This window comes from Motacilla alba, chromosome 3 (genome assembly GCF_015832195.1).
Source record: "Motacilla alba alba isolate MOTALB_02 chromosome 3, Motacilla_alba_V1.0_pri, whole genome shotgun sequence".
Lineage (NCBI taxonomy): Eukaryota > Metazoa > Chordata > Aves > Passeriformes > Motacillidae > Motacilla > Motacilla alba.
The window spans coordinates 54,876,913-54,893,185 of NC_052018.1; the positions used below are offsets into that span (position 1 = coordinate 54,876,913).

Here is a 16,273-nt window from a genome sequence, read left to right on the forward strand (position 1 = left end):
CTACTATATGCATGGTAACCAGAGTTTTTACTCTTTGTAACTTCAGCTTTCTTTGTTCCAGACTTAAAATCTACATTTGAGATCAAACCACAGACTAACAGATATAATAAAACTAAGCTAAGAGCACCAACAATTTATGTCAGGCATTTCACACAACTAAATAGGTAGACAAGAAATTTACATGCCATAAAAACAGACCCCAATATATAGCTTACATGAGGTTAAAAATATTATCAGTAGATAAGCTTCCATTTTTTGTTAAGATACTCTCCTTAGCATTAGAGGAAAGTGGCTGGCTTTAAAAAAAATATTTCCAGAAAAAAATCTCATCTTAACCAAAACCTGAATATGTAACCTAATGGCTGCATAAAATCAGTTTGGAATCCAAAAATTAGTCAAAATATTCCTTATACATTTCTCTTCTATCCACTAAAAACATTAACTTTAATATTGAAGGGAATATCCTAGATTTTAATATGTAACCTTTACACATTTTAAAACAAGCTTTAAATGCAATAAAAGTTGCTTGAAGGGATAAGTTGGAAAGACATATGAAATTCCATGATTTGCTACTCTCCATACTCATTCCACAGAATGATGATAAAATGGATTTGTAGATGGAATGTTCCCATAAAATTTCAGGACTGTATTCTATTCAAATGACTTGGAAGAACAAGAAGTTGACATAACACACCAACTGTATTAACGTAACACTTTAGCTACCTTATTAAGCATGCTTATGTAATCACTTTGAGTATCTGAAAGAAACAAGCACCAAAGACCCTAAATTCTTCTTGAAAACCAAAGGATAGTTGGACATCCAGCCTTTTCCTCAGAATCTTTCCCATACAGACATCTACTCTTCCTCATTTGCCTCCCTTCACAATTCAGTTTTATTTATTTAAAAAATGTAAGTTATTTCAGCAGCATGGCAATCACTCTCACAGAAAATCTTCACAGCAAACATAACGTTGCTCAGCTATTTTCTCCTCGTTTTTGTGTAAATGGGGAAGCTACTGCCACCTCAAATGGCACAATTAGCAATACAGGTATGAGTACTGACAGAGGATTAAAGTTCACAACATTATGTTTGGTCCCAACAGAACTTTTAGATATTTACCCTTTAACTTTTCATTTGATAACCAAGAAAAGACTGTGTCCACAATTTCTGGAATGCCTGTGTGGGCAATGCCATTTGTAATTCTGGGGGTTGGTGCACTCAAACAATGGTTTATTGGAGATCTTTCAGATACAATTAGATTGCAGACCATCAGTTCCATCACGACAAGCCTGGACTCTCCTCAAATTTACACAAGATATTTATTCACGGGATACTTAACTAGGATGCAGAGGGAGTTACCAGAAGCACGACCATCATCTTGCCTTCTCCATCTATCCCCCACCCTCTCTTTCCCCAGTGCACTTGGGAAGGAAAAAGAGCCAAGGAGACCAAACAGTACCCATCCCCATAGAGCTTTCTGCCCCACTGCAGAGACTGGGATTTACAATCAAAACTGTCTGGGACACAGAGCGCTGCTAGTGCTGCCTGCAATGCTGGCAGGCTGTTAAAGTTACAAAGAGAAAAATGTGCCAAAATATGTACTCTTGCTTGCCAAGCATATAATCCTGAAGCATACTTCCTGATAGGAAAAGGATTTAATAAATATGAGACAATTTCCTTTTCCCTTTGCTTAGAAATGATCTTCTTTCCAAAATGCTTAAGGCCAGAGAAAAAGAAACAGCACGCCTTTCACATTTAAAAGAAGCTCAGTTAATTCTCTGACTGGATATTCAGGTTCGTTTGATCAAGCATATTCTGTATTTTCTTAGTAACTCAGATGACAACCACTAGGACAAGTTTTGGTATCTAAGAGAGTCTCTGCCTCGTGTTATCCGTGAAACACTTCAAAGCATGCTGGAGGGCTGGATTTTTGTTGGTGGACATGGTCCCATTTGTTGCTGGGCTCACTCCACAGCATGCTGTACTAGTAGCTTCTCTCCTGGGTGGAAACAGCAAAGAAAGTCCTGAGAAGGATTAGGGGTTTTACACTTGAATCATGGCATGCCCTTGGTTAAAATGAGGAGCAGGGACGTTTGCTACAAACTTTTCAGTCAGAAAGTTTAATTAGAAACCTGAATATATGTAAGTGGAGGGTAGCTTCTGTTGCTTAAAAAGGCCAAAGTAGTAGAAAAGCAAATTTGTGGATCAGGGAATCAAATAACAGACAACAGTACAGGGCTGAGACTCTAAAGCTTACTTCATTACTTTAGCATGGCAATGTTCAGTAATTTATTTAGTATACTACCATGAATGATACTTGTAAAATACTACACAAACCAAGGCTATAATTTCAAAAGACTCCTCATTAAGGAAAAACTAGAGGTAGCTAACAATACATTAAACAGATCTGTTGCAAAAACAATGTGAAGGAGATACTGATAATACTGATACAGCATTAAAACACTGTGTCAAAAATAATCTTAATACACTTAAGAAAACTCTTGCTTTCATTATAAGGATTTCAAATGAGAAACAGTTGTCATTTAGGTCTAACAGAGTTGAATCTCCAAGTACTGAAAGATACCCAGCAATTTACTTAAGTGTTACTAAGGTAACAATCACAACTGTATTTTCCCTAACTTGCAACATCCTTCTGCTAGTTAACATCTTTTCCTATTTGTAAAAAAAGAGGAAATAAGACCTTTCACTCATAACAAGCTGTCAGAAACTTCAGTTGCTAAATTATATTCAGCAACGTGAACACAAAAACTTAAGGGAGGATAAAGGAAAACAGTTGACGTGGTTTTTGGAACAGAGGTTGCAAGCAAGATGAGTGTCTGCCTCCCAAGTAACAACAAATAAAATAGGTTGCACCAGGGGAGGTTTAGATTGGATAGAAAGGATAATCTCTTCGCTGAAAGGATGGCCAGGCACTGAAACAGGCTGCCTAGGGACGTGGTTGTCACCATCTCTGGAAGTATTTAAAAGACTTGGAGATGTGGTGCTTGGGGACATGGTTTAGTGGTGGATTTGGCAGTGTTAACCTAACAGTTGGATTTAATAATCTGAAAGGTCTTTTCCAACCCGAACAATTATATGATCCAATGAACAACAGAGCTTATATAGGAGCAAAACTTTGCCTGACAGCAAAAGGCAGTCTACAAACACTCACTTTTACCAGAAGTATTAAGCATTCTTAAAAGTAAAAAAGCAGGCAAAGGGGCTAAAGATTTCAGAAAACTAGCTATTAACCTAATCAAACTGAGAACAAGAAATATCAACCATCAGCACGTGTTAGGAACAGGTTGGAAAAGATTATTTTGAACTCCAACAAGAATGCTGTTTGAAACATTACAGTTGTTGGCCTGGTTTCCTACAGAAGTAAGATCTATGCAATCATACTGCCTATTCATCTGTTTGTTATTCTTCTGTAGTAATGTTTAAGTTCAATGGTCAATTAGAACCAAATTTAGCAATGGTTCAGAGGTCTCAATAATACTTAATGTATACAGGACATGCAAAGCCAGTTTGGCTTGGAAAGAAATCACAATTAGTGAAGAGTATCTAGCATAAACCCATAAGTAAACCTATTTTATTTGCCTTACTAGCTTTACTGTCAGCACCTACCAGTCACACAAAACAAATACTTACCTAGTGATAATCTGGATGGTTCTGCATCAAGAACCATCAGGGAATATATATATAATATATATTATATATATTATAATATATTATATTATAATATATATTAGTATAATCAGGGAATAATATAAGAAAACAAAGAAAAGAGGTACTGACAGAACAAACATTTATAAGTGACAGGGCAAAAAAGCTGATATTTTGCTATAAAGGAGAGCATGAAAAAGTCATGGAAGACTGTGCCTCCTAAGTTCTTCCACTGCAACTCAGTTTTAAATAGTGAAAGATCTGATGCTTTCAGGTAAACCTGAAATGAATGATGAGGAGGATTACAAGAAGGTCAACAACATATTTACTATCACTAGCTTTGAGAGGCTAGTATTTCAGTACCCACAGAATTATTTGGGTTGGAAGGGACCTAAAAGCTACTTTCAAACCCCTGCCATGGGCAGGGATACCTCCCACTAGACCAGGTCACTCAGGGTCCCATCCAACCTGGCCTTGAACACTTCTAGGGATGGGACATGCACAACATTCTTGGGCAACAGCCACCAGTTCCAGTGCCTCATCATACTCACAGTAAAAACTTCTTCCTAACATCTAAGCTATGCCTATCCTCTTTCAATTTAAAGCCATTATTCTCATATTACTACTCCTAACTATTACTGAATATTGTATAGTTGAGCATAAGAGCATGAAAAGAGGGAAAATGAGAAAGAACATGAATGGAACAATGTTTCAAATACATTAAAAATTATTATTATTGTTATCTAAAAATTCTACTGCTCGTCTCTTGCTTTTACCACAGTATTATCTTTATTAAAAATCTTTTGAAATAAGCTAGGAGAAGAAAATCTAGCAATGTAAGACAATATCAGTGAATATTAGGTAGATGGGATCTCTAAATACAGTTTATTCATCTTGCAGGACTTACGAGTTTGCATTCTGGGTTTCTTCCATCTCCTGCCCATCTACCACCATTACATGTTCAGAAAGCAAACTAATCTGTGCTTTTAAACTCGAAGAATCTGCAGTTCAAACATGTGAATAGTTAGCTGACCATAAACGCAGAGATAGAGCTGCAAAGCCGTGCCTGCTGCAGGTGTATGAACTAATAATGCAAACAGGATGACGTAGATTGAAAAAACCCAACTCTGTCTCCTGAATTGCTAGTTTGACAATTTTGGTCAAATATTCAAGCTGGTTTTGCAAGTATTCAAACTGAGTCTGCTTACACTGGTTGTGAATGTACCCTAACACAAAACTTAGAGTCACCCTGAAATTTGGGCTGCAAAAATTCCTCAGATAACAAATAACTCATGACATCATTTCTGTAGTCCTGTCACAGAGAATTTGTGGCAGTTTACTGGGCACAGTCACCTCTTAAGCCTGGAAGCAAAGAACACTTCAGTTGTACATGGGAAAAGAAGTATCATGTCCTAAATCAAATGACAACCTCTACTCACAGCTGGGTAGTCCATCTACTTCCAACCTGCATACTAATGGACAGTTTCTAAATGCAACAACGGCTTAGACAGAAATACCTTCAGATGTAAACAATATATAAAGCACTTCGGTGTCAGCCAGGGAACTGACTATGCCAAATTCCATATATATTCTTTTGAAGAACATACCAAGTTCAGTAGGCTATGTTAGAAGTATCTAACACAAATTACATCAGACAAGTTTACTTGCTGGCTTTGTAGAACTCAAGCTGCTTAATTTTCTTAACTTGGTAGAAAATAAAAATATAAATCAAGTTACGATATTTTTCAGACTCTATGGGGAAGAGGAAAAAGACAAGGGTCTTTGACATCTTACTACAAGAATTTGCCAGATCTGATTTAGAACTCTCAATGGCATCTCAAACTCTTCTGAAAGGTCAGGAGATACCTCACACTTAACAACACTCTGGTCTCCTGAGCTTATGTAAGCTACAGAGCAAACACAGATAATACAGTCACAAGACCACAAAAAGAAAATAATTATAAAACATTCAGAAAACTATTAATGCATCCATCTCTACATTTTGAGGATAAAGGAATCATAATTTTAATCACATTACATTCCTCTCAAAAAGTTATTTTCCAGATCCCCATCTACTGTTTTATTTCAGCATCCTCCCTTGCATGAACTGCTAGTAATGATTCTAGAAAATCATTATAAGTAACCATTTTGATGCAAGAACTTATTTAACTGAGACATCAGTTAAAAAATATGGCATTACTGTAGGCAATGACAGTATCATAATCAGAAGAGATTAATTCCTCCAATTAAATACTGTATAAGAAAAACAGGGTCAACATCAACAACAATCAGTGAAGATGTTTCAGAAATATTTTAGCTTCGTAGACCAAGTTAAATGTTTAAGTCAAAATGTCCCAATATTAAGAGGTAATAAAAAACTCTTTACAGGAAACAAATCAATATTTTACTGATCACACATTGCTAGGCTGCCTCAAACGTCTTGCGAGCACAAACCTGCAGCAATGCTGCTTTACTTCAGACTGCAAGTCTGATTATTCTCACTTTCTCTACTTTATGCTATTCAGTAACTAGCTCTGAGTCAGACTTTTAAGTATCACCACTTGCACTAGGAAGCTTGAAAAACAGCCACAAAGCCCCACCAGCTCTGAGAGAAAAAGACTACAGGCATTAACCCATTAGGCAAATGAAATAAGTATAGTTTATCCTACCAGGGTATAAAAGGCTGCAGAACAAAAAACATAGGTGACCCAAAGTAAAAAAAAAAAAAGTTACTTCACAGTCCTCCTTTTCTCCTAATTCTCACCACAAAAGTTAAACTCTCTTTAGCAATCAGAAATGGAAAGTTAGTAAAAGTCAAAGCCCATGATCCCTGTAACTATGCACTCCACATGCAGTGACTTTTCCCTCATTACCACTTCTCCCTGTGTAACAGCAGGCTAAGAGTTTAAAGAATTTGATCTTTCTGTTCAGTTCTTCAAAACTTCCATGCTAAAATTTGCAAGTGTGTTTTGAAGAAGAGCAACAATACAACAAAGCATAAAAATAATTCCAAACAGGAACTACAAACAAATCAGTGGAAAAAACTTCAAAACTGAATACAGTAGTACACTCTCTTGGCTGAAAAGCAATTAATTACTGGTATAACTCTTGCAGACTATTGAAGCCCTTTGCAGAATTACCAGCCTTCAGGGTATCAGCAAAGACAGTTCTGTCATGTGAATTGATGTGTACTATTCATAAGTAAGTGTAGCCTATGGCAGCGTTTTCAAGTACAAAGACAGGTCAGAAAACTGAAAGGTTTTTCATGCAAAGGAAGATACACCTTAATAGCCAACCAGGCATCTCCTTCAGTCTAGGGGGGTGAGAGAAGCAACAGCTGTTTTCAGAGGAAAAGGTCAGAAGCGCTGGCTGAATATGGGACCATATTAGGCTTAGCTTGATTCTACATAAGAGTCTTTATGTTACAATCATGTTGATGTAAGGCCTGTATTAGATTATCTCATTGTAGCAAGAGTTATCTTGCCTAGTTTTAATGAAAGTATTCTGAGGTGACTGCCTCAATCCAGCTGAAGTCCTGAATGTGATCACTTTCACATAAAGCAACAAGAAGCCTTCCATACTAAAATAGTGTTGCATTTTAAAAATACAGCTGTGGATCAAGTAACATTTTACTGCTCACATCAGAGACAAAAACTGTGCATAACTTCACAGCATGTAACCATCAGACCACTCTCAACTCACTACAAATGTTTCTTTAGCAATGACTAGCAGAGCAAAAGCCACCTTCAATTCTTCAGCAGCACAGAACTTTGTAAACAACAGCAGTGTTTACTTTAAGTCAAGGGGAAACCAAAAAAGAACAGAAGAAAATGAAGTGGGAAGAAGAGGTTACAAAGGGCTTGTTTGGAGCTGAAAGGATGAAGGGGAGAAAATACAATGAACCAGACCTTTAGAGCATAAACTGGAGGAGAGGGGAAAAAGCCACTGCTGAAGATGAAAACCCAACTTCTGCTGCTTAACACAATCTCCACACAGAGTAGAGACTCAGCCTCCTAAGTGCATTCTTCTTTTAAAAGTTTCCACAGTAGGAGCAAATAGTTCAAAAGTACGATGCATGGACACAGAGCTGCCCACTGACCTCACTACTTCAATCAGCTCAAAATTAGTATTGAAGAAAAAAGAATTACTATCTAGCTAGTGACCGAATTTGCTGTTCAAATGTTTGCACATATAAGATAGACATGATCAAAGGTACAAAAGCCACACTCAAAGCTCTCCAAATCAGACAAAGAAATAATGAATCATAGTCAGAAACATCCCAAGTATCCCCAGCTCCAATTCACTCCTACACAGTGGTACATTTTCCCTCTATGCTATCATAATTTACATATGATTTCAGGCTAATAATGCTCTTCAAACATATGTTAAAGAAAAAAATTCTGCCATTTTATGTTACTGAAAAATGGAAATAATTGTAACTTCAGGCTTGCAAAAAATCTAACAGCAGAATTGTCTTTTATAAAAAAGCGCTAATATCCTAGTAATAGCAAACAACTAGGAAAATGGTACAGGTGGAAAATATCCTAGTAATAGCAAACAACTAGGAAAATGGTAGAGGTGGAATTCCCATTATGGCAGAATCTTGCTGTTCTAATAAGAATATTTAAAATTCATTAAACTTTGCTTTGACAGATGACAAATTTGCTATTCTATGATTTTGTTTCTCTTCAGTTTTATTAAAGACATACGCACTGCAAAACTTTCCAACTTTGTTTCTGGATTAAAACCAAGCTAACTGTTCTGTCATAAAAGAGACCCTTTGCAACACCAAAAAACCTCAGTAAGAGAATTTCCACACAGCTTTTCAAGTACCAGTTAGGTACTTGGACTAATATTTTACCTAAAATACCATACCTGAAGCATCTGAGAAAGTAGTTTTCAAGAGTAAAACAGCAAGATGGACATTGTCAGATTCCAGTGGATGTGGTCAACAAAATAGTAGCCATGTCCCCACCAAGCAGTAAGAAGGAAACACAAGCTTTCCTAGGCACTGTGGGTTTTTGGAGGATGCATATTCCAGATTACAGTCAGATCATAAATCCTCTCAATTAAGTGACCCAGAAAAACAATGATTTCAAGTAGGGTCCTGAACAACAAGCTTTTGAACAAATTAAACAAGAGATTGTTCATGCAGTAGCCCTTGGGTCAGTCAGGAAAGGACAAGATGTGAAAAATGTGCTTTCTTCAGGAAGAAAGGCCCCTCCTGAAGTCTCTTGGAAAAAGCACCCAGGGAGACTCAAAGGTAAGCCTGTGATTTCTGCAGTCAGGGATGCAAAGGATCCCAGGCCTATTACACCCCAACTGAGATACCAGCAGCTTATGAAGGAGCTTGAGCTGTCTCAGAAGTGACTGGCACGGAAGCACATCTTCTGGCACCCCAACTGCCAATAGTGGGTTCAAAGGGAAAGTCCCCGCCCCACATCATGCCACTGACACTACATGGAATAGGCAGGTTATGCTGATCACACAGCAAGCTCAAATAGGAAACCCCAGTCACCCAGGGATCTTGGAATTCAGCAAGAACTGGCATGAAGGTAAAATTTCAGACTACCATCATCAAAGGAGAAGGTACCACATGTTGAAGAGGCCCTATCATATAATCAACCAGCAGAAAATGAAAATCAATACTCTTTACTGACAGTTCCTGACACACTCTGAAAATGGAAAGCTGACATATGAAGTCCTACACAACAAGCTGTAGAAGCTATTGAGGAACAAGGTGGATCAAGCCAGAGAGCAGAGCTAAAAGCCATCCAGCAGGCTTTAAATATTGCTGAAAGAGAAATGGCCTATGCTCTACCTCTACACTGACTCATGGATGCCAGCAAGTGATGAAATAGGTCAACTGGCAGCACAGAGGGAAACCCATCTGGGCTGCTGAAATGTAGCAAGACAGCACTGCCTAGGTGAAGAAGTTGGCCATAAAGTTATGTCACATAGATACACATGTACTCAAGAGCTGGGCTACCAAAGAACACTACGATGGACGGGTAGATCAAGCTGCCGAGATTAAAGTGTCTCAGGTGGATATGGACTGGCAGCATAAAGGGGAGTAATTTGATGAGGGCTCAGTGGGCCCATCATGCCTCATGCCATCAGGGAAGCAATGCAACACACAGATGGGTTTGGGACTGAGGGGTGGACTTAACCATGGACACTATGTCCCAAGTTATCCATAACAGTGAAATATGGGCTGCAATCAAGCAGGCCAGGCCTCTGTGGTGTGGTGGACTATGGCTGAAACACAAATATGGGGAGGCCCTGCATATCAACTACATCACACTGCAGAAGACACACTAAGGCAAGTGCTACATGCTTACAATGGTGGAAACAACCCCTGGATGGCTGGATACATACCCTGTGCCTGACGCTACTGCCCAGAACACCATCTTGGGCCTTGTCCTGCAGCAACATGGCACCCCTGAGAGAACTGAGTTGGACAACAGGACTCATTTCAGAACTAGTCTCACAGATGCCTGGGCCAGAGAGCACAGGACTGAGTGGGTGCACCCTATTCCCCATCATGTGCCAGCCTCTGGGAAAATTGAACAGAACAATGGACTGGTAGAAACCATATTGAAAGCAGTGGGGGACAGGGCCTTCAAACACAGGAATCCACACTCAGCAAAGGCTGCCTGGTTTGGTTAACTCCAGAGGCTCCACCAAGCAAGCTGGTCCTGCCCAATCAAAACCCTCACCTACCATAGAAGGGGATGAAGTCTCCACGATGCATTTGAGGAATATCAGTTTTGATTGGCCCTGCCTAAAGCAAAGGCAAACCTGTCTGTGTGACTGTTCTTGCTCAAGTAGCTGCTGGGTAATTCAGAGGGATGGGGAAACACAATGCGTACCTCAAAGGGATTTTATTTTTGGGTGAGAACCATCTGTAATGTTGATTTTTATAACACTGGCTGCTGAATGGGACTGCCAGTATATGCCATAACTACCATGGGCAATTAATAAGGTCTGCTCCAGATACAGGAGGCTCCTGATGTAGCTCACAACCACCTGGCAGCACTCCTGCCCCAGAAGACATCTAGGATGTACAGAGCCCAGTCATGGACCAAATTAACTCAATGGACATCTTGGAGGGACAGCCATTGACTCTTGAAATTACATCTATGTTTATGTGTATATATATCTATGCATATATACAGCTAGTATGTGTAGGATTTGTGCATGACATGAATGGTATAGACTAAGGGGAGGATAATGTTCTGGTTCAAGCAAGGACAGGGTTAATTTTCACAGTAGCCAAGAGAGGGCCTGGCCAGGAGTCAAAGGTTATTCTACATCACCTCACATCATTTCCTGGGGACAGGGGAAGCAGTCCCTTCTGCATTGTGTAGTGTGGTAGTGCAGTCAGGTATTCACCAGGCCCTGTGTGGGGAGCACTCGCATGTGACTCGTTCACCTCCCTCATACACTCTGTTATTAATATTCTTCCTCTTACTGCTCTTTTTCTTATTTCATTGCTATTTCCAGTAAATTGCTCTTATCTCAACCCACAATCTCCACCTCCTTTTGTGCTTCCAATTCTCTCTATCCAACCAAAGGGCAAACTGAAGGGGGGGCTGGGGAAGTAAGTGAGCAGCACATGGTTTGGAGTTTTCTAATGGGAACAGTAAATTGGGGAATTTCCTTCCTAGACCCTCTTTAGGATGCCTCACTGCTATACCAGAGTCTGCCTACAATCACATATAGTGCCAATAACTGGAGCTAAGTGACTGGTTACAACAAATTGGTGGGAGTCATAACCTGAAACCAGTCAGCAGAAGCTCTTCTTTGAAAGAAATTAAAAATTCCATACCCACAAAAAAACCCACACAAACCAACTTTGTTTCTCAAAAAGAGGGATCATCTTTATTCCATTTTTTACTGAAAAACTGGAGTATGATGAAAGAGCAAGCAAGATTTGACAAGCTACAGAAACCACTTTTAATTAATTTTAATTAATCAATTAATCAAGTTACATTAAATAAGATCTGAAAATATTAACTTTATTTTCCTTTAATTTGAGTTGCTAACTTCATGATCAGTTTACCAGGGCACACATACAAACACACTGCCTGAGTTACCCGAAACAAAGCATTAGACAGGCAGGTAAAAAAAGAAAAAAAAAAACCAAACCACCAAACACCCAAAATGAACTAGCAGAGAAAAACCACATTTTTCCAGCAAAATAAGTGCTTATGCTTTCACCTTCTTGATATAACCAAAGAACTAAAAGTAGTCACAGAACATAAAATCACTTGTTGTGTCTTGAGCTGTTAGTTTAACTGCTTACATACTGAGCCTTCTATAAAGAGTCATGTACTGTTGTTAACCTTGGGAATAATACAACAAGAAAACCCACTCAGAATTTTAAAAATAACACTTATGGAAAAATCCCTGTAGCATAACTACTTCAAGTCTTAAAACATTTAACCAAAATCATTAAAGAAAATCTGACTGGTTTTAAATATGCCTAAAACAAGAAGACCTTTGTGAGCTTCTGAACAGGAAGGATCCACAGACTTTTTTCTAAATGAGTATCCTTTATGAGCAAGCAAAGGTCATTCAGCAGTAAAAGAATGAAACAGGTTGATTTTGACTTCAATATGCTTAACATGTGGACCACAACACTCTAGCCTTTTTGCCTCTTTTTTTTTTGCAAGTGACTCCACCAGGCAAATTAATCTTCTCACATCATTCAACAGTTTATGGAGACAAGATGTTTCAAAACAGAAAATCAAGGCTCATGACAGTGACTAAACAGTTCACCCAATAAAAACTGTTTTCATCTGGTCCCATTCCAAAGTGTTAACATGCTACAGACAGCACATGTCTTGTCCTTTATCCAAGGCACGATGTACCACGACTGAGTAATTTTATGGCAAGCCAACCAGTTTCAAACTAGGTGTTGCCTTGGAATACAACTAAAGAAAATGTTTGTTTGTTGTTTTTTTTTTTTTTTTTAATCAAAAATCAGGGAAACTGAGCAGAAGATCTCAAAAATGCAAAGAAGCTGCACTTTTATCAAGGCAAAAAATGGTTGAAGCAAACTTGCTCGTAATATACTGGGAACATATTTTGCCTTTCTCACACCAGCCTTTAAAAATCCAATTGCAAGCAGTAAATAAAACTCTTAATTCTTAGCCCAGTATATCACATCTCATGATTCCTCAAGATACAGAGTTGGATTTCTTAGATTTTTCAAACAAATCAGCCCAGGCAAAACATACTGCAGCTAATGTGTGGGTGTTTTTATAGAGCGTCATTATGCTTTTTGAAACAAAAGGAACAGAAGTCCAGAATACATGAGAAACAAGAACTAAAAGCAGCTTCTAGTCATCCTTCCATATCAGGGCCAAAATCATACAAACTCCTTCAGTGGTAACTGTCTCACATTTAATAACTGGTCTTTACTAAAGACTGCAAATATTCTGTTTGGATTCCTGACCTTTTAATGGTCTAAGGATGAAAGCAGAATGTAGGGTCATGTACCTTTTACTAAATTTGCTAAAACCAGTGGGCATGAGGGAATATGAAGGGGGCAGCAATGTTACACATGTGTTTTTTGAAAACTAGACTGTCCACATTACTCTGCCTCTTCCCCTAAGTCAGAATACTGTCATTTATTACTGTGTTCTGTAGCATAATTTCATTTTTGCTTTGGATTAATTTTTTAAACGTATAACTTCCACAACAGAGCTCATTTTACAGAGCATTTCTATGGAAAAGGCACCTTTCCTTCAAGAATCTTCTCAGCTACAACACAGGGTTGTAGTATTCCTATTTTCACTTTTACATAGTTTAACTTCTTCTACAGTACAAGAACAATGTGCTGGTGACAGTGTAAACTTTTCCCCAAAAAATCCTCAACTATTCAGCCTCAACACTAAGTCATTATTCTGCATTTATGCCATGACACTTAAACAACATCCTTACTTCCTGAAATGTCACTGGGACTAAATCCACAAGTGACAAAAACCTATAAAGTTCTAATATGCTACATGTTTCACCTTACCAATTCAACACAGTCAAAAATCTAGAGACTATGACATTTCAGCCTTCAGAAACATGTCTTACCCTTCAGAATGAAAAATAATTCAACATGCTTGAAAATACAATGGTCTCAGTATAAGCAAATACAAGGGTAGCAGGGAGGGGTGGGGAACAAAATAAAAAATCTGTAAGTGCACAAATTTCATTTAGCATTAATTGCTCCCTGTAATATATTCTCAAGCACACACACAGAGTCAAGAAAGCCCACTGGGAAAGTGAGGCCAAATACCCAACAGCTTAAGTTAACTAATGAGATAATTTGAGGTCCAAAACAGGTTTAATACTAAAATCACTTACAATTGGGGTTTGCAAAGAAGGAGCAGTAACACTGATATGTAGCAATCCCAGCCTTGTTTCAAGCAGCTGCCTCTAACCATAATATATGATAATCTTTGACAAATGTTGTCTACAGAGGGGACAAGGCAGCCGTAAGATAACACACGGACTTAAAAATGAATTTAATGCTACAGCATTCTTTGGTTCTGGTTGTGGGTTCCCCACTCTGTCCACCCTCCCTCCCAGACACTGGGTTTATTTCAGACTTGTGGTCAAATAATGAAATAGCCTACCAGGAAAAGTACCAAAAAAGTTATACAAGAAAAAAGGATTCAGTCCTCTAAGAGAAGATCAATGATATATAGGGCATACTTCTTTAATTGCTTGACAACGAAACAGCAGCAGTTACAGTATTATTTAAACATAGCTTTAAAGTACAACTTCAAAAGGAGAAGCCAAATGGGATAAAACAGCTTCTTTCAGCTGAGGAAACAGCAAATGGATTGTTTACAAATAATGTCTACAAAGTACAAAACACTATGTTTGGAAATTGAAAGTTTCAGATCCAAAACTGAAACGTTCAAAGAAGTTTGCAGGACATACTTAGTATATTCTGACAGCAATTTCATCAATTGATGAATCCCTGCTTTTGTGAGTAACAGGAAGCAATAAAAGTGTTTCAACAAATGTGAAACCCAAGCACATTTCTATCACCCGATTTTAATTTTGGTTTGATTTTTCAGAAGTAGGAGGATAATACATGCTGAATAAGTTAGAATTCAAAGGTCCGCCTAGTATGAATTCAAAAACTTGAATTAAGAATATATATTTTAACTCCCATATACGGGATAACTGAGTATTTCAAATTAGAAAAAGCTGTTCTAATTTTCCACTGCGGTAAGAGAGCACATCATGCATTTTAAATACATACTGAAGCTTTTCATACTCTTAATAACATTCTGTGTTCTTAAAATGTTGTAGTCAAATTCTTATCCAGGCCACTATAAAGAATACCACAGTTATAGTCTATACTTCTCTACCCACAGTAAGGGGATAGCAGCAAATTACAGTAAAATTTGGTGTTACATTTAATTAGTAGTGTTGTACAGATAGAGAGTAATTTCAACAATAAATATTTGGTTAAACTCTGCTTTGTCATCAGTGCAAGCAATTTAAGATGAAACTGATCTTTCAGAGAGTCTGTGGGTGGGTTTTTTTTTCTTTTTTTTTTTTTTTTTTTTTTTTGAGTCTATTTTTATTTTCTGGTTGCTGAGTGTCTTTTCCTATGAAAGAGTTTTCCAGAGCTACTGCTTGGCAAACAGAAAACCACATAGACAATGTTAGAAGTAAAAGTGACGATTCAAGCCTAGAGGACCATGGCAATCCAGAGTTCTCTTTAAACTGTCCTCAGCTAACCCTATTTTACTACTCAATGGCGAGATCTTCTAACAATGACCTTACAGAACACACAGGGTGCGTGACTTAGTAAGAGCAAGGTAAGCTAAAAGACAGGCTTTATCACACCCTTCAGAAAGAATACAGGGAGGAGAAACCAAGATACAGACAAATATGAGCCCCATGGCAGATACAATATCAAGTAAAACACCCAGTTAACCCCCTAGACACTGACAAGTCACCAGTTTGAAAAGAGAGGCTCTTCCTGCAATTCTTCACAAGAACTCTCTGATGAGCCATGCTGCTATTAATAAAAGCACTACAGAGATGAGCAGTAGTAGTACCTTATCTCCTCTAGGAAAAAAAAAAGCCAATCAAAGAAACACATAAGCAAAATACTACTACCTGCTTCTGAGAATCAACAGAGACAATCAATTTTTGCACAAGAGGTCAATTTTACTGAAGTCAGGCCTTGAAAGCATCCCATACTTTAGTGCAGTAATGAAACATTCTCATGAAACATCAAAGGCAGCTGTGATGTGCACAGCAAAGGGCTGGCATATGACATTCTCTTTTACAACACCAACTCACAAAGTTGCTGTAATGCAGTGTTTGTGTAGTGCCTCTAAGACATAAGGCACTACAGCAAAAAAACCTTTTTGCCTCCTAAGACTATTAAAATAAATAAACCCACATTCTTGCTGAGCTGTCCCACCTGCAGTACACGCAAGTCTATAATCTCATACTATACATGGAACATACTTTCCTCATTTCACTAGCCAAACAGAACAGCTATTTTTGGATTACCCAATAGTAATTAATCAATATTCTGTTGATATGGCCTTCACTTAGTCTGTAAATCTTTAC

General features: G+C 38.1%; 1 protein-coding gene across 24 annotated transcripts in view; it reads right to left on the reverse strand.

The window, feature by feature from the left end:
- The window catches only part of EPB41L2 (erythrocyte membrane protein band 4.1 like 2), a 105,646-nt gene that overhangs the window by 85,247 nt on the left and 4,126 nt on the right, over positions 1–16,273 (reverse strand). The gene's annotated exons all lie outside the window — the stretch shown is intronic.